Raw genomic sequence first — 23734 nt, forward strand, 5'->3', positions numbered from 1 at the left:
CTGTTGGACTGGAGCCTCAGTTTCCCTGGGGCAGTTGGCCAGAGGCTGCCCTCAGTTCCTTGGCATGGGGCCCTTCCAACATAGCAACTTGCTTCATCAAAGTATGCAAGTCAAGATAGCAATAGAAAGAGTCACCTACCAAGACAGAAGTCACTGTCTTATGAAACCTCATCACAGAAGTGACATTTTCACACCTTTGTCATATTCTATCGGTTAGAAGCAAGTCACAGGTTTTATCCACACTCAAGGAGAAGGAATTACACAACGGTATGAATATCAGGAAGCAGGGATCATTGGGGCCATCCTAGAAGCTGCCTGCCACATACAGTGTAATTCATTTTGATCTGGGGGGATGGAAAACAATCAGATTATCAGAAGTCATCATCCAGAAGGTACTTCTGAAATGCATGTTAAATATGCATTCCATGTTAAATATGCCCCAGTGATAAGAGATATGGATAGATCACATGATTTACGTCTCTTCTAACTCTGAAATATCACCTTCTGGTATGTTAAAAATGTTGCATTAGTAGAGAGTCAACATCATCATATCAGTATGATAGAATATATAAAAGTAAGTTTTTAAAGAAACACCTCTGATTCCATGATTTTGGAGAACTGTTCTCCAAGGCATAAACCTCAGCTATCACAGCCTCTTATTTTTGTACTTATCAGAAATTCCTGCACGATACAGCAAAGAGGTCCTGGGCTTTGAGCCTCTTAGCCAGGATGAAAGGTTTGACCACTGAATGGCCTTGGCCAAGTATTTAACCACTGAATATCAGGTTTTTAATATCTGAAATAGGCTGGGTGTGGTGGCTACGCCTGTAATCCCAGCACTTTGGGAGGCCAAGGTAAGTGGATCACCTGAGGTCAGGAGTTCGAGACCATGGTGAAACCCCATCTCTACTAAAAATAAAAATTAGCTGGGTGTGGTGGTGCATATCTGTATTCCCAGCTATTTGGGAGGCTGAGGCAGGAGAATCGCTTGAACCCGGGAGGCAGAGGTTGCGGTGAGCCAAGATCGCGCCATTGCACTCCAATCTGGGCAACAAAAGCAAAACTCTGCCTCAAAAAAAAAAAAAATCTGAAGTAGGGACAAATAGTACCCAGCTCAAGGCCACTGGAAGCTTCCATAGGACAGAGAAAATATTAGTGCCGTTTTCCTTATTTTGCCACAATTTGTGGACTGATGGTCTACATCAGTCATTAAACAATGCTTGATTGTTTAATGCTAACATCAAGAATGTAGAAAGCATAAATGTTAGACTTTTTTCATAACGTGAAACTTTAGAATCTTTCCTTCTAATCATTTGCTTACTTAAAAATTGCCCTCAATTAGAGTTCCTTAAAAACATTTTAATTCAAATAACCATAAACAATGACATTTTTAACATGGTAAACGGGCAACAAAACCAAATCTGGTTGATTTCAGAGAAGGGGAGATTATTGGAAGCATGTCATGTTGCTTCCAGAATTGACTGTAAGCTAAAGCAGAAGTTCTAACAGTGGGATTTGTGGACTCCTGGGGTCTCTGAGACCCTTTCAGGGAATCTTCAAAGTGAAAACTAATTCAATAATGATAATAAGATGTTATGTGTCTTTTTCACTATGTTGACATTTGCACTAATAGTGCAAAAGCAACAGTGAGGAAAACTGATGGTGCCTTAGCACAAATCGAGGTAAACAATATTCATAGTCATTGTATTCTTCACAACTATACACTATAGGAAAAAAAAAATCAGTTTCACTTTAGAATGCCCTTGAGGTAGCCATTAAATTATTAAATCTTGCCCTTAAGATCATTTTAATATTATACATGATAAAATGGGAAATATGAATAAATCACTTCTGCTGTACATTCATGCATAATGATTGACTCAAGAAAAAGCATGTTTACAATTCCTAGAGTTGCAAACTGAACTAGCCACTTTTTTCACGGAAGACCATTTTTAATCAAGAGAGTGACTGACAAACTTTACACTTGGTCTTTGGCAGGCATTTTCTCAAAAATGAGCAAAATGAGGCTGTCATTTCAAGGACACCCACTGCCAGTATTGTAGCCAATGATAAAATACAAGCCTTCAGGTGAAAATTAGAATTTTTAAGAAAACTTGTCAATTGGGATGTTTTTGCTATGAGCCTGACAGCTTCCCAATGCTTCAAAATTTTTCTGATGATCTTGGTGGTGATATTAAAAAGTATGGGTTTTTTATATTATGTAATGAAACATATCAAAATTTGAAATATCTGCATAAATTTTTCCAAATGGCCAATGCACAGTGTTACAAAATCATTTCTGAGTAAATGATCCACTCAAAGTATAAGACAGACCAATAGACTCTGATGAAACAAAATATAAAATATTCATTACTATGGTTTCATATTCCACATTGCAAATAATCTTTAAGAAACTACAACCTGCAAATTTTGGTATAGTATCAAAGAAGAATCTCCACAACTACCTGAAAAGGCTACTAAAATTTTCCTCCCTTTTCTGACTAAATATCTAGGTGAGGCTGGATTTTCTTCATGTTCTTCAACGAAAACAACAAATTGCAACAGATTGAATGCAAAAGCAGATATGAGAATCCAGCTATTTTCTATTAAGCCAGACATTAGAGAGATTTGCAAAAAAATGTTAAAGAAAGGCATGCTTTTCTCTAACATTTTTGTTTTAGAAAATTAGTTATTTTTCATTAAAATATCTCTCATTCTTTTTTGGTAGAAACAGGGTCTTGCTATGTTGCCCAGGCTGGTCTTGGAGTCCTGGCCTTAAGCCATCCTTTGGCCTCAGCCCCCCAAAGCACTGGGGTTACAGGCATGAGCCACTGCACCCAGCCAAAAAATATCTTATTGATGTTAATGTGTTATTTTTGTTTTTAAATATTTTAGACTTCATTTTAATTTATAATGCAGCAAATATCAATATGTATATTGATATAAAACAAAATAAACAAAAGCTCTTCGAGGTCCTCAATATTTCTTAGCATGGAAAGGATTCCTGAGACCAAAAAGTTATCTAAGAAATGCTGACTTCAGAGAAACAGGCTTAGGGAAACAAAACCAAATTAAACAAGCAAACCAATTAGGATATTTTCTGCTATAAGAAACAGAAAACTCACTTGAACTGACTTAAATAAAAAAGGACATTTCACCCCAATTACTCTGATGTGATTATTACACATGTGATGAGAACATCACATGTACCCCATGAATATACACATGAATATGACGTACCCGTAATATTTTTAAATTGTTTACATAAAATGTTTTTTTAAATCACATTGTACCAAAAATAAAAAATAAAAATGAAATATCTTCTTGCACATAAAGGAAGCGCCTGGGAGGAGAGGTTTAGGATTGGTTGATTCAGCCATGTGCATGATGTCAAGGGTCCCAGGGATCTTTCCATCTCTCCACTGCTGGCCGCAGCACTGACTTCAACCTTAGAAGGGTGGCCGCCTGGTCACAAGATCCACAAGGATGGCTGGAGTGGCAATCAGGGTGGAATGCTTTCTTGCTCACATATAGCAGGTGAGAGAGGAAAATACTTTTTCCAACTATGGAACATAAACCCTCCTCTCAGTCTGATGGGTCCATCTTGAGTTACAGCCAGGGGGCTATCATGCCCTGATTGGACTAGACCTGCCTTGGAACTAGGGTTGGAGCACCGCCCCTAGGAAAATTAAAGAAAGAAAAGGTTGTGTTAGGAACAAGGAAGGGGAAGACATGGATACGGAGTAGGCTACAACGCCCATTCCAACAAGCAAGAAACAAGGAACTGAGTCTGTCTGGATTTGTAGAATCAAAGCCCAAATCAGACCCAGGAAGGATCTGGTTAGGAAACAGCACTGTCCAGCAGATGTCTCGTGGGCTCCGCCATTACCACTGACTCCTAAAGCCACCAGACAGTAGATGCCACTGCTGTGACCACGGCTCAAAGAGTGAATTTTTATTTATTTATTTATTTATTTATTTTATTTTATTTTATTTTTTTGAGACAAGGTCTCACTCACTCTGTTGTCCAGGCTGGAGTGCAGCGGCGTGATCTCGGATCTCGGCTCACTGCAACCTCTGCCTCCCAGGTTCAAGCGATTCTCCCACCTCAGATCAGCTTCCTGAGTAGCTGGGACTACAGGCACGTGCCACCACTTTTTGTATTTTTTGGTAGAGAGAGGGTTTCACCATGTTGGCCAGACTGGTCTCAAACTCCTGACCTCAAGTAATCTGCCCGCCTGGGCCTCCCAAAGTGCTGGGATTACAAGCGTGAGCCACGGCGCCGGGACTGGAAGAGTGTCTCCTTAACTTCCTGTGAGTTGCGTCACTGGCTTGAAATTAAAGGTCCTAAAACGCAGCACCTGATTGGCTACCCCAGTCACGTGGCACTGTCCGAGAAGGGGAGAGGGCATATCCCATCCTCTTCATCTTCCAAACGGGAAGAGCGGGGGTCCTACTCCACCACGGATCACACCACTGAGGAGTCCACCACAATAAGGACATCTGGATGCGGGTAGCCAAAGCCAAAACTAGTAAACGGCCACTTCAAACACAGAGGAAAATTCTTCAGAAATAATTAGATCAAAAAAGGAAGTAGATAGTTTCTTAAAAATAAATACATAAATACAAGACAGGGTCTCGCTGTGTTGCCCAGACTGGTCTTGAACTCCTGGACTCAAGTGATCCTCCTGTCTTGGCCTCCCAAAGTGCTGGGATTACAGGGATGAGCCACCATGCCCAGCCAAGGTGGGTAGATATTGATGAGAGAGATATAAAGATAGATAGATAGATGTTAGAGATAAACGATAGAGAGGTGATAGATGGGCATATAGGTAGAAGAGAGAAATTTATACATATTTTCTATATACTGTACATACATTCATATATGCACATATTTTTATATGCACAATAAATAGAAGTCATTTAATTCCAGTACACCACTAACTGTGTGGTCTTGTTTAAACCTTATGCCTCAGTTTCCTCATCTGTAAAATAGGGCTAATAAGAGAACCTATCTCATGAGAGTATTTCAAGGACCAAATAAGTTAATACTTGGAACATGCTTAGCAAAATATCTAAACAATGGTTAAGTGCTCAGCAAATGTTAATTATTAATAAAATATCAGAGCAATGAAGAAGGATCATTGAAATGGCATTTAACTATAAATCACTTTTCCAGCCTTCAAGGTTCACCAATATCTGAGGGAGGGAGTTTCTGATGCCCTGGCTGGGACACCTCCAGGAGACAACAGCTATGGAGCAAAACCAGATCCCTGAGTTAATAATGCCTAAACCACCTTGGAATTCAGAGCAGGAACACCCTTTGGACACCTCTCACCTATTTGCTGTTTTATACATATGTAGCCCAGAGGACATAGGTCTCAGTGAAGTAACCTAACTGTTTGGAAGACAGACATTCTCCATTCTCTGTGACTAGCAGCTGACTTAAAACAGAAGGACACAAGAAAATATATTGGAAGAAAATATACCAACATGGTTCGGTTTGGTTTGGTTTGGTTTGAGATGGAGTCTCTCACTGTCGCCCAGGCTGGAGTGCAGTGGCCGATCGTGGCTCATTGCTACCTCCACCTCCCAGGTTCAAGCCATCCTTGTGCCTCAGCCTCCCAGGTAGCTGAGATTACAGGCACGCACCACCACACTTGGCTAATTTTTTGTATTTTAGTACAGACGGGGTTTCACCATGTTGGCCAGGCTGGTCTTGAATTTCTAGGCTCAAGTGATCCGCCCACTTAGGCCTCCCAAAGTGCTGGGATTACAGGCATGAGCCACAGTGCCCAGCCCTAGAAATATACCAACATGTTAATAGCAATTATCGCTAGATGTGTGATCATGGGGCATTTGTGTTGTCTTTACTGCATCAGACTTTACTGCAACAGACTCTAGGCTCTGTAATAAATATGTACTAATTTTGCAGTTTTCTTACATGCAGTACATATATTAATCTTAACTATTTTATTTCCTAAAATGAATATGACATGACTCACCTTTGTTTTTAACATACCCTCAGGCAAAGGGCTTACAAAGATGACCAGAGATCAAACTCTGGAGCATGCGTAAGGAGAATGTGAGAGGCAGACTCTCTGTTCCCGCTGCACCCCATACTGCTGACACAGTGTAGGGAAAATAATTTTTAAGGGTAGACTGAAGAGGGGTAAGGAAATTCCAGATAACAACGTCCACCATGCATTGAGCTTTGCAGGCATAATCACACATACCTTTCAACCTTATGGGAAACAGGCATTAGCATCTCTATTTTACAGAAGGGGAAACAGAGGCTTGTCAATTTAGGGACCTGACAGAGGCACATGTGCGTGGGCAGTGGAAGAAAGGTCTGGCCTGGTAAGGAAATCCCCTTCAGCCCTTGGAGAGTTATTTCTGTTCCAATTTGGAGAAGCTGCTGACTACACATCTACCTGAGGGGGACCCACAGCAAAGGAGTGGAGGGGAAGTCCAAGACGACTCAGCCAGAAACCCAGCGAGCAACCCCACGGAGTGTTCCAGCCCATCTTTCATTTCTTCCTAGACATCACCAGCACTCGTCATCTGGAATGTTTCTTCCCACAGCAACAGATATGTTTTGTGCCCCTGTTACGGGCTGGACACTTTCGGGAAAGGAATAAATATATTGCATGTGGCCTCTAGCCTTAAGCACAGCCATTCTGATTTGCAGACAAGACATGTTGACTGTTGAGCTAATCACTAGTAAATAAAATTTCCAGACCCAAGAGAAAAGGATGAGAAGGAGTAGAGGATCCGTCCTGAGTTCTGGGGTCACACCAGCACCAGGGCACAGACCCCGAGCTCAGTCTTTCCAACTCCTAAGCGAGACTGGGGTTGTCTCCAAAGACAGTGAGGCATTGCTCCATTAGAAATACCCCGTCTCGCTCCACGGTGCTGGGAATATCAGAGAGTACGTTTGGAAAAGTAGAGCTGAGTAGTGGGAGAACCCTCTGCAACCCCAGTGAAACCTGCGTGCAGGCCGCAAGCACTCGTGTAAAACGCAGGCCCCAAATACTAGTAAATGTCATGATCAAATCCACTTCTCAGACAGACTCCTTTACACACAGTTGTTATCATCCACATAATAAAAGGAATTGGATTTCCCTCATTTGTCTTAAGTCTTTGCACAATTTCCTCCCACCTTTCCTGGGCCTGCTGGGAGGCTCCGCACAACCCCGCTGGGTGGAAGGCAGAGTAGGCAGGGGAACCCTGGGCCTGGCAGTTTTGTTACAATACTGTGTCACAACACAGACAGGTGGGGTGGCCAGAGTCAGGCAGAGCGACACAGGGTGTGTCAGGTGGCTCTCTTGCCCCTGCCTGTGCACACACATGATGGAACCCTGGTACAGTAACTCAGCATTAAGTTGAGACCAGAGGAAGAATAAACGAGGGACAATTCATCCTAACCTAACTTAGGACAGCCACCAACCCTCTGGTTTGCCTGGGTCTGAGAGATTTCCAAGGATGCAGGACTCTGTTTTTAAAAGCAGGTTAGTCCCAGACAAACCAGGAAGAGCCGGTCAGCTCAGCTGACCTCTCTACCCTCAGGTAATGCAGCCCCTTGCCTTTATATTCTCCAGTCCTTTCTCAGCCCACACGCTCACCTCGCCCCTCTGTGTCTCTGAGCAGGCAGGCAAGCTTGAATACCAGCTAATATTTATTGAGCATTTACTTAGCGTCAGGCGCTTTACATCAGGCCTAAGGAGAAAATACGGTTATCACCTCCTGTCACAGATGAAGAAACTGAGGCTGGCAGAATTAGTGTATACAAATAATTCCATAAAACCAGCTTCTGCGCACACTTGAGCTTATAAAAGGTCTCCATACTTTGCCTTCCCAAGTCTGCCAGAGAGACGGAGACAGACAAAGAGAGAGAGAGAGAGAGAAAATGAGTGATGAGTGAGAGAGAGAATGAGAATTAAAGGTCTCTCCCTCCATCCTGGAGGGGGACAGGCTGCATCTCAGACATCAGCCCCTCTCAAGGGATCAGAGGATCAAGCCCATCCTCCGCTTGCTCTCTGCACCTCGCCTGTGGAGCTGACACAGCACCAGCTGCAGCTCATTTTACTCCCCGCCAGAAACGAGGGTGTTATCGTGTGATATTTTTGCCTCTTTTTATAAATAATTCATCCTTTTTTGCACAAAAGTAAGATAGCCTGAAGCTAGAACATTTAAAAGGAACGTCAGCCCCTTATACATAAAACAATAAAGTGCTAGTTTGCCAGAAAGTTTGCGAAAGTCCCGAAGCTAAAATACACCTCGTTCTAGGTCTATTTTTAGCCTGGAAAAGGCTTTCCGATGTCTTTCTCAGTTTACACGTGATAAGGGCTGTGTTATGCTTTCTCTGAAATGGGGCTTTCCCAAATCAGTTACATTTGCACAGGGAAATCTAAGATAACTTGCCAAGTAAGCATACTTATGAAATCCAAATCCCAAGTACACAAATGCTTTTTTTAACTCCACAAAAATAAATTATAAACAAATGGATAATGGAGTCTACGGTCAACCACGGCTATGAGAAATGGGGCCACAGATTGTTAACGTTTACAGGAGTCTTTTTCCCAAGACTGAGAGGGAGTTTTCCTTTGCAGAAGGATAGCAATTCTGGAGCTGGAAATTACAATCGTAAGAACAATTATGGGAAAAACAACTATGTTTGATGATAAGATTTGGGCCTCCATGTTATTGTGGGCTCCCTTATCCCCTTGATGTCATGCATTAGTTTGGTTTTTTGTTTGTTTGTTTGTATTTGGGACGGAGTCTTGCTCTGTCACCCAGGCTGGAGCGCAGTGGCGTGATCTCGGCTCACTGCAGCCTATGCCTCCCAGGTTCAAGCGATTCTCCTGCCTCAGCCTCCCAAGTAGCTGGGACTACAGGCACCCGCAACCACGCCCGACTAATTGTTGTATTTTTAGTAAAGACGGGGTTTCACCATGTTGGCCAGGCTAGTCTCAAACTCCTGACCTCAGGTGATCCACTCGCCTCAGCCTCCTGAAGTGCTAGGATTACAGGCATGAGCCACCATGCCCAGCCTCATGCATTGGTGTTTTATGAGAAAGACATTTTATTTCTTTACCTAAAAGGATTTTTTTTAATACTAACATTGCCGTTGTCAAAATGTCTTCAGAAGGACACATGACAAACCCATAATGTTGGTTGCCTATGGCAGAGGGTGACCAACCATCCCAGTCTGCTGGGGTTTCAGGAGTCTCCTGGGATGAGGACATTTCAGAGCTAAAACAGAAAGTCCTAGACAAAGCAGGACCAGTTGGTCACCCTACCTAGGCAGGGGAACTCTGGATGGCTGGAACAGGGGCAGGAAAGGGAATAGTAACTGTATCCCTTCATGCATTTGGAATGTTGAACTATGTAAACTTATTGCTGGTTAAAAAAAAATAGGTTAAAAATGTTCTGTCAGTATCATATGAGAGGACTCTTTTTAAATCAGTAGATCGCTAAGCGTAGCAAAGAAAAGGTTACTAGACCTATGCAAAATTAATATCAGTACATTTAAGGTCTGCTTTATTATTTCATTTGTTTCTGAAATATGGCCTCCAAAAGACTTCACAATTATTCACCAAAAAAACTCAAAAATTTGCAGTTCTTTAATCCTCATTCTCACAACACCAGGCCACTGAGGCTCACACTGTTGTTCCATTTTGAAGATTAGGAAATGGAGACCTAATGAGGTTATCTGACTTGCCCCAGGGCTGGAAATGAGTGTGCCATGCAGCCCGTGTCCCCAGGGCCGGCCTCTCCCGTGCTGGCCTACTTTATAGCTGGCTAGTATCGTCAAACCATGGAAACAGCGAGCTGTTGCCAAAGAGAAATATTTCTATGAAAGTTTCTCAAGTGTCCCCTAGGAGAGCCTGCAGACGTCAGTGACGACATAATATTGCTGACAGAGCCCTCCCCGCCAATCGTGCTGCTCAGAGAGTGCCACCCATGGAGCAACTTTTTAGGAGATTCCAACAGGACGGAAAGTCCTGAGGTGCATACGTGGAGGGACCCCACCTTTGAGCTCCGGTGGACCATCTGTCCACAGTTCCTTTCACAGTGCAGTACTTTTCCCATACACATCAAAGTTGTTTGGATCGAGAGGCGAAGACCAGCAGGGCAGAGCTAAGCAGGCCACAGACATCTTTCCCCAGAAAAGCTGAGGGTGAGAGGCAGGGCGGTTCACCCTCCGGATGGCTGTTTGTAAAGTAAATATTGATTTTGAGCCATCCCCCAACCTGCTCAGGAAAACACACCAGCTGTTGCTTCTGCCTGCAGCTCCAAGTGGCAGTCACTCCCATGTCCAGAAACATCCTCTCCATACCTGTCCCCACTGCAATTCCCACAGCTGGCGTCGTCAGCCTCTCCGTGACAGTGGAGTTAGACCTCACATTTGCAGGAATTTGTGTTTTAATTCCCAGGCAGAGCTCGGGCCTCTGAGGGTTAGGGACACAGAAAAGGTCAGTTTGGGGATGGCCCCGGGTGGATGGCTGTTTCTCCTGTTCCCCACAGTGTGGAGCCCAAACCTTCACCCCTGTGTTGATGCATCCTAGACCCACTTTGGACATTTCCACCTCACAAGTAACATTGGCAGCCACTTCCTGAGAGGCGCTGCTCTGCGTTCCTGACCATTTTTTTCTCACTCCCCTCCAGCCTCAGGGATACACCCTCCTGTTTGAGACCAGCCCCCACACGTTGGCCCTGAGTTCAACCCTCCTCCACCTCCTCTGAGGCTCTGCTTCACGCATTACCTCTGCTTCCTCCTGTATCTTCACCCTCCAGTAGATATTTCCCATTCTGGTTTCTCACTGAGAAAGAAAAGAAAAGAGAAACCAAGAGGGAGAGAGGGAGAGAGAAAGAGAGAGAGAGGGGAAGAGGAGAGAAGGAAGGAATGAAGGAAGGAAGGGAGGGAGGGAGGGAGGGAGGGGGAGCGGGAGGGGAGAGCCTACAACTTTGTGTGTCTCCCTTTTGCCCTCCCTGAACCTCTAAGTGGCATTTGATGATGCCAGGGCTTCCTGCCTCGGAGGTCTCCAGTTTTCTATCTTCCCTCTGACCTCTGTCCCCTCTCTCGGGAGCTGGCTCCTCTCCCTTTTAACTCGGTCCCCAGGGCTTCCTGCTGAGTTCTTTTCTCACTCTGGCCCCTCTCCCTGGGTTCTCAGGCACCCAGCATGTCCCACACAAGATTCTTCATCGTTCCCCAAAACCTGCCCTACCTCCAGAGCTCCTAGGCTCTGCTGGCCACCATACTGCACTTGGCGGAGGCAGAAACCTAGGGGTCCCCCTACAATCCCCCCATTACTAAGTCCTTCCTCTTCTCTCCTACAAACAGTCCAAATCCAACCACGAGTAAGTTAGTGTAACTTGTTTATTTGTTTATACGTCTCTCAACACACACACACACACACACACACACGTAATGTCCATCAAATCAGGAGTTGTGTCTGTTTTGTTCATTGGCTATTTCTTCATCAACCAGAAATGTATCTGGCACACAGTAAGTGCTCAATAAATGTTGCTGGACTGAATGAATAAGTACCTACTGCCGTAGTTTATAGCAAGCAACAGGAGTTGAGTGCACATATTTAAAGTCAGAAGGCAAGAGCTGGAATCTGGGCTTTGCCATTTACTCTCAGTGTAACTTGCACTAAATTAACCTTAAGTCTCAATTTCCTCACCTGTAATATGGGCATAAAGATAGCAGCTCACTTACCATTAGGATTAAATGAGATAGCACATGTAGAGAACTTAGCATAATAACTGGTACGTATTAGGTCATCAATAAACATTACATATTATGTTTCTTATTGTTATTCTTTCCTGTCCTCATGTGTCACCTGTATTATAATATCCTTCCAACCGTTCTCCAAGACTCCAGGCTCCTCTCTTCAGGAGAATTCCCACCCTAACATCGTAATCAGAGTGATCTGTCCAAATGCAAAATCAAGCATAATACTCCCTTGCTGAAAACCCTTATGGGGTTTAAACTCTGCCAGTAGAGTCCTAATTCCTTAGTATGGGCCCAGCTTCCCCACCCCCACCTCCCAGCACCCCAAACTCTAAATTCACTAAACTCCTAGCTTCATCTACCCTTACCTCCCAGCACCCCAAACTCTTCACTTTACTAAACTCCTTCCATCCAAGCCTTTGCCTAAACTGCTCCCTGGTTCTTCCACCAGGAATGCTCTTCCTTAACCCTCTCCTCTCCATTTTTTGCTTAAAGAACTCCTCCGAATCATTCTACAAACAAGACATAAGCTCCTTTGTGAAGATTTTCCTAATCTCTTCTGCACAATCCCCCACCACCCCATACAAATTCACCCCTGCCCACACACATTCCTCTAGGACAGTTAAGGTGGACCAGCTGTCCCAGTCCAGGCAGGAATGAAGAAGTTGCCCAGAATGTGAGACTTTCAGCGCTAAAACTAGGAGAGTCCGGGGCAAACAAGGGCAACTCTAATAGCACAGATCACATTGTTTTGGAGCTAGCTGTCTTTCTGATAAGATTGGAGGCAGCAGAAAGCTTACTTTGATCATCTTCGTGTCCCCAACACCTATCCTGGTGTCAGGCACTTATACAGCCCATACTCAATAAATAGGTGCTGAACGCATTATTGAGGTAGTGTGGAGGCAGTGGAGGAACTAAAGGCCGTGGTTCGGATCCCATCCCCTCGCTGTATGACCTTAGGCAAGTTATTATTTTCATTTGTATATTTGTTTGTTACTGAACGATTGAAGGCAAATTTCTTGGTCTCGGCCTCTGTTTCCTCATTTGTAAAATGGAGATAATACCAATTTCGTAAGAATGTTGTAAAGATTAAATGCATGTAGGGGCTGGGCGCGGTGGCTCACGCCTGTAATCCCAGCACTTTGGGAGGCCGAGGCGGGCAGATCACGAGGTCAGGAGATCGAGACCATCCTGGCTAACACGGTGAAACCCCATCTCTACTAAAAATACAAAAAATTAGCCGGGCATGGTGGCGGGCGCCTGTAGTCCCAGCTACTCGAGAGGCTGAGGCAGGAGAATGGCGTGAACCCGGGAGGCGGAGCTTGCAGTGAGCCGAGATCGCGCCACGGCACTCCAGCCTGGACAACAGAGCGAAACTCCATCTCAAAAAAAAAAAAAAAAGCATGTAAAGTGCTTAACACAATGCCAGGCATATAACAAGCTTTCAATAAATGTTAGCTGCTATTTATATTCACTTTTTTTAAAGAGTTAGCACAGTGCATTCAATAAGGGTTTGTTCCCTTCTCCCCATTAAATAAATTAATACAGGTGGCCTTAAATGTAATTATACCACAGAGAAGGCTTCCCTTAGGACAGGGATCAGCCACCTTGGTTACACATTAGAATCCCCTGGAGGACCTTACAAACACTGATGCTCAACTCCAGGCCAATTAATTCAAATTTTTGATGGATCCATGCATCAGCAGGTTTAAAGGGCTCCCCTGACGAGTCTAATAGGCAGCCAGTTGAGAACTTCTGCCTTAGGGCACTGGGTTGTGGCTCTTTACCTCTTAATTGCTGTACTGGGTCTTTCCAAAGTTATCCCTAATCTAGCTATTGTCAACCGCCAAGTGTTTAATACCCTCTGTTCCCTTCACTTTGTCTTCAGGGCAGGAACTGGAGAATTCTCACCTCCCTAACCATTCCTGGCCTGTCCCCAAGTTCCTAACAGCTTTTCACACCTTGCCTATCCCTTCAGAGCCTTCACAGCTTGATATTCCCCCAGGAAGTTGAAGAAATGAAAAAGAGGTCACTTCATCTGTGTCTTCCTTAAGGGGACAGATGGTTCCATTTTCTAGCCAGTGTTTCTCAAACTGGAGTCCACAGACATGTTCTCAGGGACCCGCCAGTTCTGTATGAGGATTTTTTTTCTTTGCATTTTCAATTTGCTAATAATCTAAAATATTACTATTGTCATTAACTGGTTGCCCCTTTATAAAAGACTGCAAGATTTGAGTGCCCCTACAAAATTCAGTATTTGAGGGGTTTTCATTTGTTTGCTTTGTGAGACAGGGCTCTCACTGTCACTCAGGCTGAAGTGCAGTGTTATGATCATAGCTCACTGCAGCCTCAAACTCCCAGACTCAAGCCATCCTCCCTCCTCAGCCTCCTGAGTAGCTAGAACTACAGGCGTGAGCCACCACACCTAGCTGATCTTTGAGTTTTGTAAAGGCAATGCACACATACAGATTTCGAATTAGTTCAGATAGAAGGACCAAGCAGGGAACCAAATCCTCCCATGGCACAAAGCAATTGAAGCAAAACAGACTCCAAATGACCAGCAAGTAGTTGTTTGTCTCAAATTAGCTGCAGAAACAGATGCAGTTTGTGCATCCTGTCAAAACGTAAGTGTTTGCAGCAGTTCATTAGCAGTGAGTAGTAAATATACATTTACTAAGATATTTTCTTCTCCCATTCCAAAAAAAATGGGAAGAGAAACCCCAGTTGAGGCAGATTTTAATAAAGCTATAATGCTAATTATGTCCTTAAGTGAATGTGAGCCATGTACACATTTATCAAGGGCCATATAGTGCCTGATTGTCCAGCAGTAGCAAATACAGCCTTGACGTTAAATACCATGTGTGCCTCATTCTAATAAGAGACAGTCTTTGCATGGATATTATTAAAGTCAAAATACAGGAATAGATATAAAACTAGACCCAAGGCTGCATCTTTTCATTATTAAGCCAACAATAGGCATTTATTTTTAGTACAGCTCATCATAAGCCCCATCAAAATAATGTCGTTTAGATGTGCCTATGTACTCTCTTTTGCTTTCAATTTGTAAATTTGTTTTTGGTTTTATAGGTGCATAAGAGCTTGAAGCATAAACAGTTTATGCCTAGTTTTATTTTACACCTAATTAAGAGATGGTAAAAAATAACTCTATTGTAGCTGTCAATCCTCAGTGATCTTTTCCCTGGTGGTCTGGAACACTCGTGCTGGCTACAGATCAGAATCAGCCAGAGACTGTCAGACACACAGGCTGCCAGAGGTTGGAGACTCGGGGCTAGAGGACAGGACACTTCCCCGGGCTCCGGATCTGCTTTGTCACTAAGGGCAGAGGCTATTTGGTGATTTATGGACATGGGTTCTTGGTCCTGTCATTTCACCATCTGCCCTCTCCTCCCGCTCCCACTTCCACCTCCACCGGGCCTCAGTTTCCTCGATTCCCTGAGGTCTGTGGTCCTATCTGTCCCTAATTTTCAGTGGTTCTGTGATTCTTGCCTTCAGTGCGTTATCAGCTGAAGGTAGAGGATAAAGCACCCGCAGGGCTTGGGGTCAGACCTGGCTGAGAATTCTGACCCAGGCACTGCCCCACCTGGGACATTTAAACTTGATGAGCCTTGGGCTCCTTGCTGTAAAATGGAGAGGATAACGCTGTCGCCACTAGATGCTGCACAGATTAAACGAGATCAGAAATGTCTGGGAGGCACAGCCACTCCTCCCTGCCCGACTGGGCATTCAGTGCGTGTTCGATACTGCCTTTAAAGTTCCTGTTTGTCTTCAGGAGGGGTTCCTGGGCCTAACTGAAAAGAAGAATTTGTTTTTGTTGTTTTTAAAGCTCAGCCCATAACCTCCTTTCAACCAAACAAGGTCTTCCTGAAACTTCTCTAGATTTCTGAATGTTTAGCTTCAGGATGCACCAAGGAGATGGGAGAAGCTCCCTGAGGGGCCTAGGCTGAAGCCAGGGGGTGATGGGTCCCAAGGACTGCCCTGAGACAAGCCCCTTTCAGGGACCAGAGGAGAAAGAATCATACTCGCTCCATTCCAGGACAAGTGAAAAGGAGGCGTGTGTTTCCTGTGCACTTTTCAGCTAGCTGTAATGAAGCAAGCTCATTTTATATTTGATTTTAACAAAGAGAGAATGACTGATGGCTTCAAACACACACATCTGCCATGCCTGTTTACCCACATGAAATTAATCAGAGGACTTCAGGGCTGATGCTGGAAACATGGGTGAGGAGGGCAGCGTTCGCTTGCCCCCACCCCGACCTAAGGTCAGCTTTGGAGTTCGGGAAAAGCTCTTAGCTCCAACTTTCTCAATGAAGAGAGGCTTCTCACACTGCAGAGAGTCAGGGAGGCTCCCGCAGCCCTAAGCCTAGGACCCCCAGAACTCTCTGAGCCCAGGTTCCCAACACCTGGTGGGTGGGTAGGAGGAAGCTTTCCATTCAGCCAAGATTCACAGAACCCCACACTGTGAGCCCTCCTCCCTGGCAGAGGTAGAGTTACTGCTGCCTGGACCCCTGAGGGCACAGGGAACCCAAGGGTTCTGAGACACTGGGTTTCATCGTCCTCACCTCCTCCCAGCTGTGCTACATAAAACATCAGTTGTGTAGGATATCGTGTTCATTTTCTGGGGCTACCATAACAATGTGCTACCGACTGGGTGGCTTTAACTACAGAAACTTATTCCCTCAGTTCTGGAAGCTAAAAGTCTGAGATCAAGGTTTTATAGGGTTGGTTCCTTTGGAGGCCTCGCTCCTTGGTTTGCAGATGGCTGCCTTCTCCAGTGGCTTCCTGTGGTCTTCCCTCTGTGTGTGTCTGTGTGCTGATCACCTTTTCTTATGAGAACGTCACTCATATTGGGTTAGGGCCCACCTTAATGTCCTCATTTTCACTTAATTACCTCTTTAAACACATTATCTCCATATATGGCTACATTCTGAAGTACTGGGAGTTAGGACTTCAACATATGAATTTTGAATAGATACAATTCAGCCTCTAGCAGATACTATAATGGGTTAATCTTATGTGTCAACTTGGCTAGTCTGTAATACCCAGTTGTTTGATCAAACTGCAGTTTAGATATTGTTGTGAAGTTATTTTTTTAGATACAAATAACATTTACAATCAGTAGACTTTTTTTTTTTTTTTTGAAACGGAGTCTCACTCTGTCACCCAGGCTGGAGTGCAGTGGTGCAATCTCGGCTCACTGCAACCTCTGCCTCCGGGGTTCAAGCAATTCTCCTGCCTCAGCCTCCCAAGTAGTTGGGACCACAGGCATGAGCCACCATGCCCGGCTAATTTTTTTGTATTTGTAGTAGAGACAGGGTTTCATCATGTCGGCCAGGCTGGTCTCAAACTCCTGACCTCAGGTGATCAGCCCACCTCAGCCTCCCAAAGTGCTGGGATTACATGTGTAAGCCACCGTGCCCAGCCACAATCAGTAGACTCTGAATAAAGCAGATTACTCTTTATAATGTGGGTGGGCCTCACCCAATCAGTTGAAGGCCTTAAGAACAAAGACCGAGGCCGCTCAAAGAGCAATTCTGCCTCCAGATTGCAACATAGGAATTATACCTGAGTTTCCAACCTCAAACCAAAGACTATAACATCAACTCTTGCCCAAATTTCCAGCCCGTCTGCCCACCCCACAGATTTCAGTCTGTCAGCCCCAACAATCACGAGCCAGTTCCTTAAAACAAACCTCAGTCTCTCTTCCTATCCCTCTCCCACCCTCCCCCTTCATATCGATATTAGTCAAGCTTCTCCAGAGAAATAGAGCCAATTTCATACATATTGGCAGTCAAAGAGACCAACATATATGACCAACATCGGCAGGTCATAGGATATGACCTTAATTTGGTTAAGACCACCAGGTTGGCCTCCAAAGCCGCTGCACAGGTCAACCTTCCCACCAGCAGCACATGATTCCTTATGTCCCTACACACTCCCAATAACAGGTGGCATAATCCAACTGTCTAATTTTGGCATTCTAACAGGTCTAAGCGTCAGCTCTTTCTTGTTTAACTTGCCGTTCTTGAACAGTATTACTAATGATTTGGAGCATGTGCTCATGGTAGCCTTTTTGGTTTTGTCATGGAGATAAAATTTCTTCTCTACCTTCTTAGTGTTTCTGGCTGGGCCCAAGAATTAAATTGTCATAAGACAGATTAACAGGAGAAAAATACAAATTTTATTTATTTATTTATTTATTTATTTATTTTCTTTGAGACAGAGTTTCGCTTTTGTTGCCCAGGCTGGAGTGCAATGGTGCGATCTCGGCTCACCGCAACCTCCGCCTCCCAGGTTCAAGCGATTCTCCTGCCTCAGCCTCCTGAGTAGCTGGGATTACAGTCATGCACCACCATGCCCAGCTAATTTTGTATTTTTAGTAGAGATGGGGTTTCTCCTTGTTGGTTAGGCTGGTCTCGAACTCCCAGCCTCAGGTGATCTGCCCGCCTCACCCTCCCAGAGTGCTGGGATTACAGGTGTGAGCCACTGCACCCGGCCACAAATTTTATTTAGTAATTTTTACATGTGTATGAGAGTCCCCACAAGCAAAATGAAGACCCAAGGAAGCAGTTAGAGGCTAACACTTACATACTAGGCTGGACAAAGAGCAGTATATTGTGAGAACATGACAAGACAAAGGAGCCTGGGCCAGGGCAGTTAGTGGTGGAGCTGTCACTGGGAAGATAAAGGCCAGTTTAACAAGGTTGGGTTGTGCAGATTTCTCTTGGCCTCAACTCCTCATCTCTGGTTATAAGAAGGTCTCTCTTCCTCCTGGTACAGAGGGGGCCCCTTTCACTAAGGAGTTTTGGCTCCCACTTTCGGGGAGAAAAAGAAGGATCAGAGTGTCATTCTTGCTTGTGCTGTTTTTCAAAGTGCCTTTAATTCAAAATAACCAGGCTGGGTGCAGTGGCTCACACCTGTAATCCCAGCACTTTGGGAGGCTGAGGCGGGTGGATCACGAGGTCAAGAGTTCAAGACCAGCCTGGCCAAGATGGTGAAACCCCGTCTCTACTAAAAATCCAAAAATTAGCCGGGTGCAGTGGCAGGCGCCTGTAATCCCAGCTACTTGGGAGGCCAAAGCAGGAGAATCACTTGAACTTAGAGGGCGGAGGTTGCAGTGAGCCAAGACTGCGCCACTGCACTCCAGCCTGGGCAACAGAGTGAGACTCCGTCTCAAAAAATAAATTAAATAAATAAAAATAACCGATATGCCAGAGTGGCAAGTTTGGGGCTGGAATATTTCGATTTCCTACAGTTTCTACTTTCATAAGTTGCTTCTTTGAATCCCTTTCCATGTTTCTAAGGACATTTCTGTATTGTTTTATTCTTTGGTAGAGTTTCTTGAATAGCTTAGGTATCTGCTATGGACTGAATTGCAACCCCCCAAAACTCATATGCTGACCTCCTAACCCACAATGTTATGGTATTTGAAGATGCGGTTTGGGGGAGGCAATTAGATCATGAGGGTGGAGCCCTCATGATGGTATTAGTGCCCTTGTAAGAAAAGATGCTCTCTCTTTTCCATGAAAGAAGGTAGCCATCTGCAAGCCTGGAAGAGAATCCTCAACCAGCACCCTGATATTGGACTTCCCAGCCTCTGAAACTGTGAGAAATAAAATACCCAATCTACAGTATTTTGTTATAGAAGCCCTAACTAAGACAATGTTAATCCCTTGTAAATCTCGGTCTCTCTCCCTCTCTTCTCTCCCACCCTCCCCCTTCATATCTGTAATAGTCACTGCTTAGATATCCTGCATATTTTAAATGGGACAGCTCCCTGTAGCAATAAAATGAGATACCAAGAAAATGGATCACTATTTCTTTGTTATGGGAATTAGTAAAACCACATTCTATGCTTTACTGTTTAAGCATTGCAACTTCACTGTTTTAATCATTGCCAACTATGCTATTATCTATTAGCTGCCATTCTGTTATCTATTAACTTTATAATGATGTCCTGTATTTTGATAGGATCAAGTATGTCTTCTGCTGAAAGGTTTTGTTTAGAAGGCTCTTCCCTATCTCTAAATCACAAAGATATTTTCCATTTTCAGCTTGTATTTTCTTTAATTTTTAATTATTGAATCCATCTGGAATCTGCCTTTACATGTGGTGTTATGTTCATATCCAGTTTTAATTTCCTTTATGTAGTGAGGCACAGTATGAAGGAATTTGGGGGTAAAAAAAAAAAAAGAAATATGTAATGAGGCAGCTTTCTCAATACCTTCTATTAAACAACCATTCTTTCCCCCATTGATTTTGTGGATTAAGTTCCCACATGTACCCGACTCTGTCTAAGAGCTCTCCTCTCTGTTCTCTTGGTCTATCCATCTTCCCAAGTCCATTCTATATTGTCTTTACTACTACGGCTTTGAAATTGTTCTAATATGGGGAGTGAATGCCCCCCCCTCACCTTCCATTCTTTGCTCTTTTTGTAGAGTTTGCTTAGTTATTTGTGGCCTTTTATTCTTCCTTATATTTTATAATTTATGTTAGTCTAAAATTATTATTAGTTCACAAAAAAATTCAACTGAGATTTTTATTGGGATTGCATTGAGTTTAGAGATTAGGAGAAATTTAACATCTCTATAATATTAAATTATCCCATCAAAAGCATGGACTATGTTTCCATAGATGATCCTCTATGTCATTCTGAGTTTAAATTTATTTTCATAAAAATCTTGTGTATTTTTGTATATGTTAACACCTAAATACTTATCGATATTCTGAATAGTATCTTATTACTGTCAAAATTTCTAATTGGGTATGACTGGTGTGAAGAAATACTATTTATTTTATTTCTGGATAATGTTATATCCAGCAAAATCTTCCAAGTCCATTTATTAGTTCTAATCATTGATCTTGTTAGACTATCAACATAGATATTTATATCATGTATAAACAGTTTTATTTCTTCCTTTCCAATCCTTTCACCTCTTATTTCTTTATCCCACTGGCCAGAATCTCCATGCTGCGTTAAACAGTAGCTGCATAGGTGTCTTAGTCCATTTTCTGTTGCTTATAACAATCCCTGAAACTGAGAAGTTTATAAAGAAAAGGAACTTATTTCTTACCATCATGGGAACTAAGAAGTCCAAGGTCAAGGAGCCACATCTGGTGCGGACTGTCTTGCTGATCTTTTTACATAGAGACTCTGCAGAGTCATAAGGCAGCACAGGGCATCACATGACAAGTCGGCTGAGCATGCTAAGCTTAGGTCTGTTTTCCTCTTATAAAGCCACCAGTTCCTCTCCCGTGATGATCCATTAATCCATTTACCCATTAAGCTATGAATGGATTAATCTATTCATGACCCAATCACTTCTTAAAGGCCCCACCTCTCAATAATTGCACATTAGGAATTAAATTTCAATGTGAGTTCTGGAGGGAACAAATACTCAAACCACAGCAATAGGAATATCTTAAAGTAACATTTCTGTTCACTCTTAGCAGTGAAAACTTGGTTGAGTTTCTTCACCATCCTGAATCTCCATTTCTCCAACTGATACGCCTTCCTTGCAAGGCTGTTGTAATGATCGTGATAATAACCCCAAACTTCCTGGCACACTGTAGGGGCTCAAAGCATAGAGTGTGGTTTCACTAATGCCCATAATAAAGACAAAGCTATCCATTTTCTTTTTTAAAAATTACTTCCACCTTCTATGTCTTTATTCTGTATGAATATATATACAAAGATACATTTAGAAAGAAACATAAATAGGTAGATAAACACACATATACAGGATTATGTGAGTATGTGTAAATAAATATTCATGTATACAAAGGATGTTCCCCAAAAGACATTTTCAATACCCCAGCATATTCTAAGCATGCAGACATAGACTTACTTCCCTTCCACATGGCTCAATAACATCCCAGATTGGAAGACAGCCCTACAGTATTGTTTGTATAAACAAAGCTTCACCTTTAGGGGCAAGGTCTGGGAAGTAAGCTGGCAGTACAGCCATGTAATGCTTTATGTCTAGGTTAGCATTTCAGGACCCAGCTTTCCTTCTCACCGTATGCCTATTCACATGCACCCTTTGGGGCCTGCCTTGATTCTTCAGCAGTCCGAATTTAGCTAATTGGCTGATTAAAATCACCTGGGCTGAGCTAATTGGCTGATTGGAAGCACCTGGGCTGGAAAGGCTGGGCAGGGAAATGACCTCTGATCTACTTTTCTTTTGGGGATTTTTTACAAGACATATTCGCAAATGGACATTACATAGACATATTCCTATAACCCTGTGTGTTTTTGTATCTATTGACATATATCTGTATTTAAATCTACAGAAAAAAGACTCTAAAGAAAACTGATATTTGCTTTCAGTATCACGGTCTATCTTCAAGTCACAGACCTTTCTTCCCCTACCCAAGGAATCACTTCCCCAGCCACCAATACAGAAAGACAAGAGGGCACTTCTACATCACCCATTCAAAACAAAAGAAAAAAGAAGATCTGCTGAATTGATGGAAGCTTTCATGAGAAGTATTCAGCATTTTCAGATTTGAGTGAGGGCCTTTAAGCTGAAGCTAGTTCGTCTCTGGTCCCTTATTCACCAGAAGGGGAAGGGTCAACCTTGACCTGCAATGAATGACTCCCATGGCGTTAGTGCATTTTCTTCTTCTCACAGAAGTGAGCAACAAGGACCAATGCTTCCTTCCTTCCTTTGTATACATTAAATGCAGCAGGATGTATGTCAGAGCATACCTTTATTTTGTACTACTGTGGATATCGTTTAGAGGACAAATAAGATTTTACATTATGGAAGCTTGTGTTTTTTGTTTGTTGTTTTTGTTGAGACTGAGTCTTGCTCTGTCACCCAGGCTGCAGTGCAGTGGCACAATCTCGGCTCACTGCAACCTCTGCCTCCCGGGTTCACGCCATTCTCCTGTCTCAGTCTCCTGAGTAGCTAGGACTACAGGCGCCCACCACCACGCCCGGCTAATTTTTTGTATTTTTAGTAGCGACGGGGCGTCACCGTGTTAGCCACTATGGTCTTGATCTCCTGACCTCGTGATCCACCCACCTTGGCCTCCCAGAGTGCTGGGATTACAGGCGTGAGCCACCGTGCCCGGCCCGGAAGTTTCTTTTTGTATTACTATCAGTACCACTATCTATCAATACTTCCACCTTCTATATCTTTATTCTGTATGAATATAGATAGAAATATAGATAGATCTGGATATAGATATACATAGGTCTATAAACACACACATACAAGCTTATCTGAGTATGTCTATATAAATATTTATGTATACAAAAGATGTTCCCCAAGAGACATTTTCAGTTCTCCAGCCCATCCTACGGATGCAGACGTAGACTTACTTCACACCTATCTGGCTCCATACCATCCCAGAATGGAACACAGCGATACAATGTTATGTATAAACATAACCAAATCTTTACCTTTAGGGATAAGACGTGGAAAATAAGCTGCTAGTACTGACATGTAACAGCCTTCCATTTTCTTGATATCCCATTCCCATTGTTATAGGGAGCTGCACCATTTAAAATATGTAGGATATCTAAAGTGGAGGGATGGTAATTATTATTTGAATCCAAAATGAATGATTTATAAGACTGGTGGAAAGGATTTCAGCCCCCTACTCTAAAACATTGTTCATTGAGCGTTTTTGCCAAGGGTAAGCAGAGTAAATTATCAATAGAAGCAGCAGGTACATAGATCACCTCAGCTTTTCACTTTAACTTTATAATGTATGTGTCAGCAAACTCATTATAGGCACATTTTAAAATAAGCTTTCATGATCAAGATGGTAGTGATACAGAATATGGGATAAACTGAATTTTCTATGTTCTAAACTGTTGGGCAATGATTGAAAAAAAAAAGAATGTAAATGTCAGGTTTTTTTATTTAACCCAAATATTTGATGAGGAAAACCTGTTATTTAAACCATGTAAAGTTTTAATCTGTATATATTAGACAAGTGCTTAAAGTACTATAGTAATGT

The 23734-nt window shown here is 43.2% G+C and overlaps 1 protein-coding gene across 1 annotated transcript in view; it reads right to left on the reverse strand.

Annotated features, from left to right (window-relative positions):
* Positions 1-1114: 1114 nt before the first annotated feature.
* The window catches only part of LOC107968485 (histone H2A.V-like), a 150221-nt gene continuing 127601 nt past the window's right edge, over positions 1115-23734 (reverse strand). Inside the window, exon 5 of the transcript XR_008539401.2 lies at positions 1115-3679. The gene's annotated coding sequence lies outside the window, so the exon portion shown is untranslated. The remainder of the gene's footprint in view (positions 3680-23734) is intronic.

This window comes from Pan troglodytes, chromosome 16 (assembly GCF_028858775.2).
Source record: "Pan troglodytes isolate AG18354 chromosome 16, NHGRI_mPanTro3-v2.0_pri, whole genome shotgun sequence".
NCBI lineage: Eukaryota > Metazoa > Chordata > Mammalia > Primates > Hominidae > Pan > Pan troglodytes.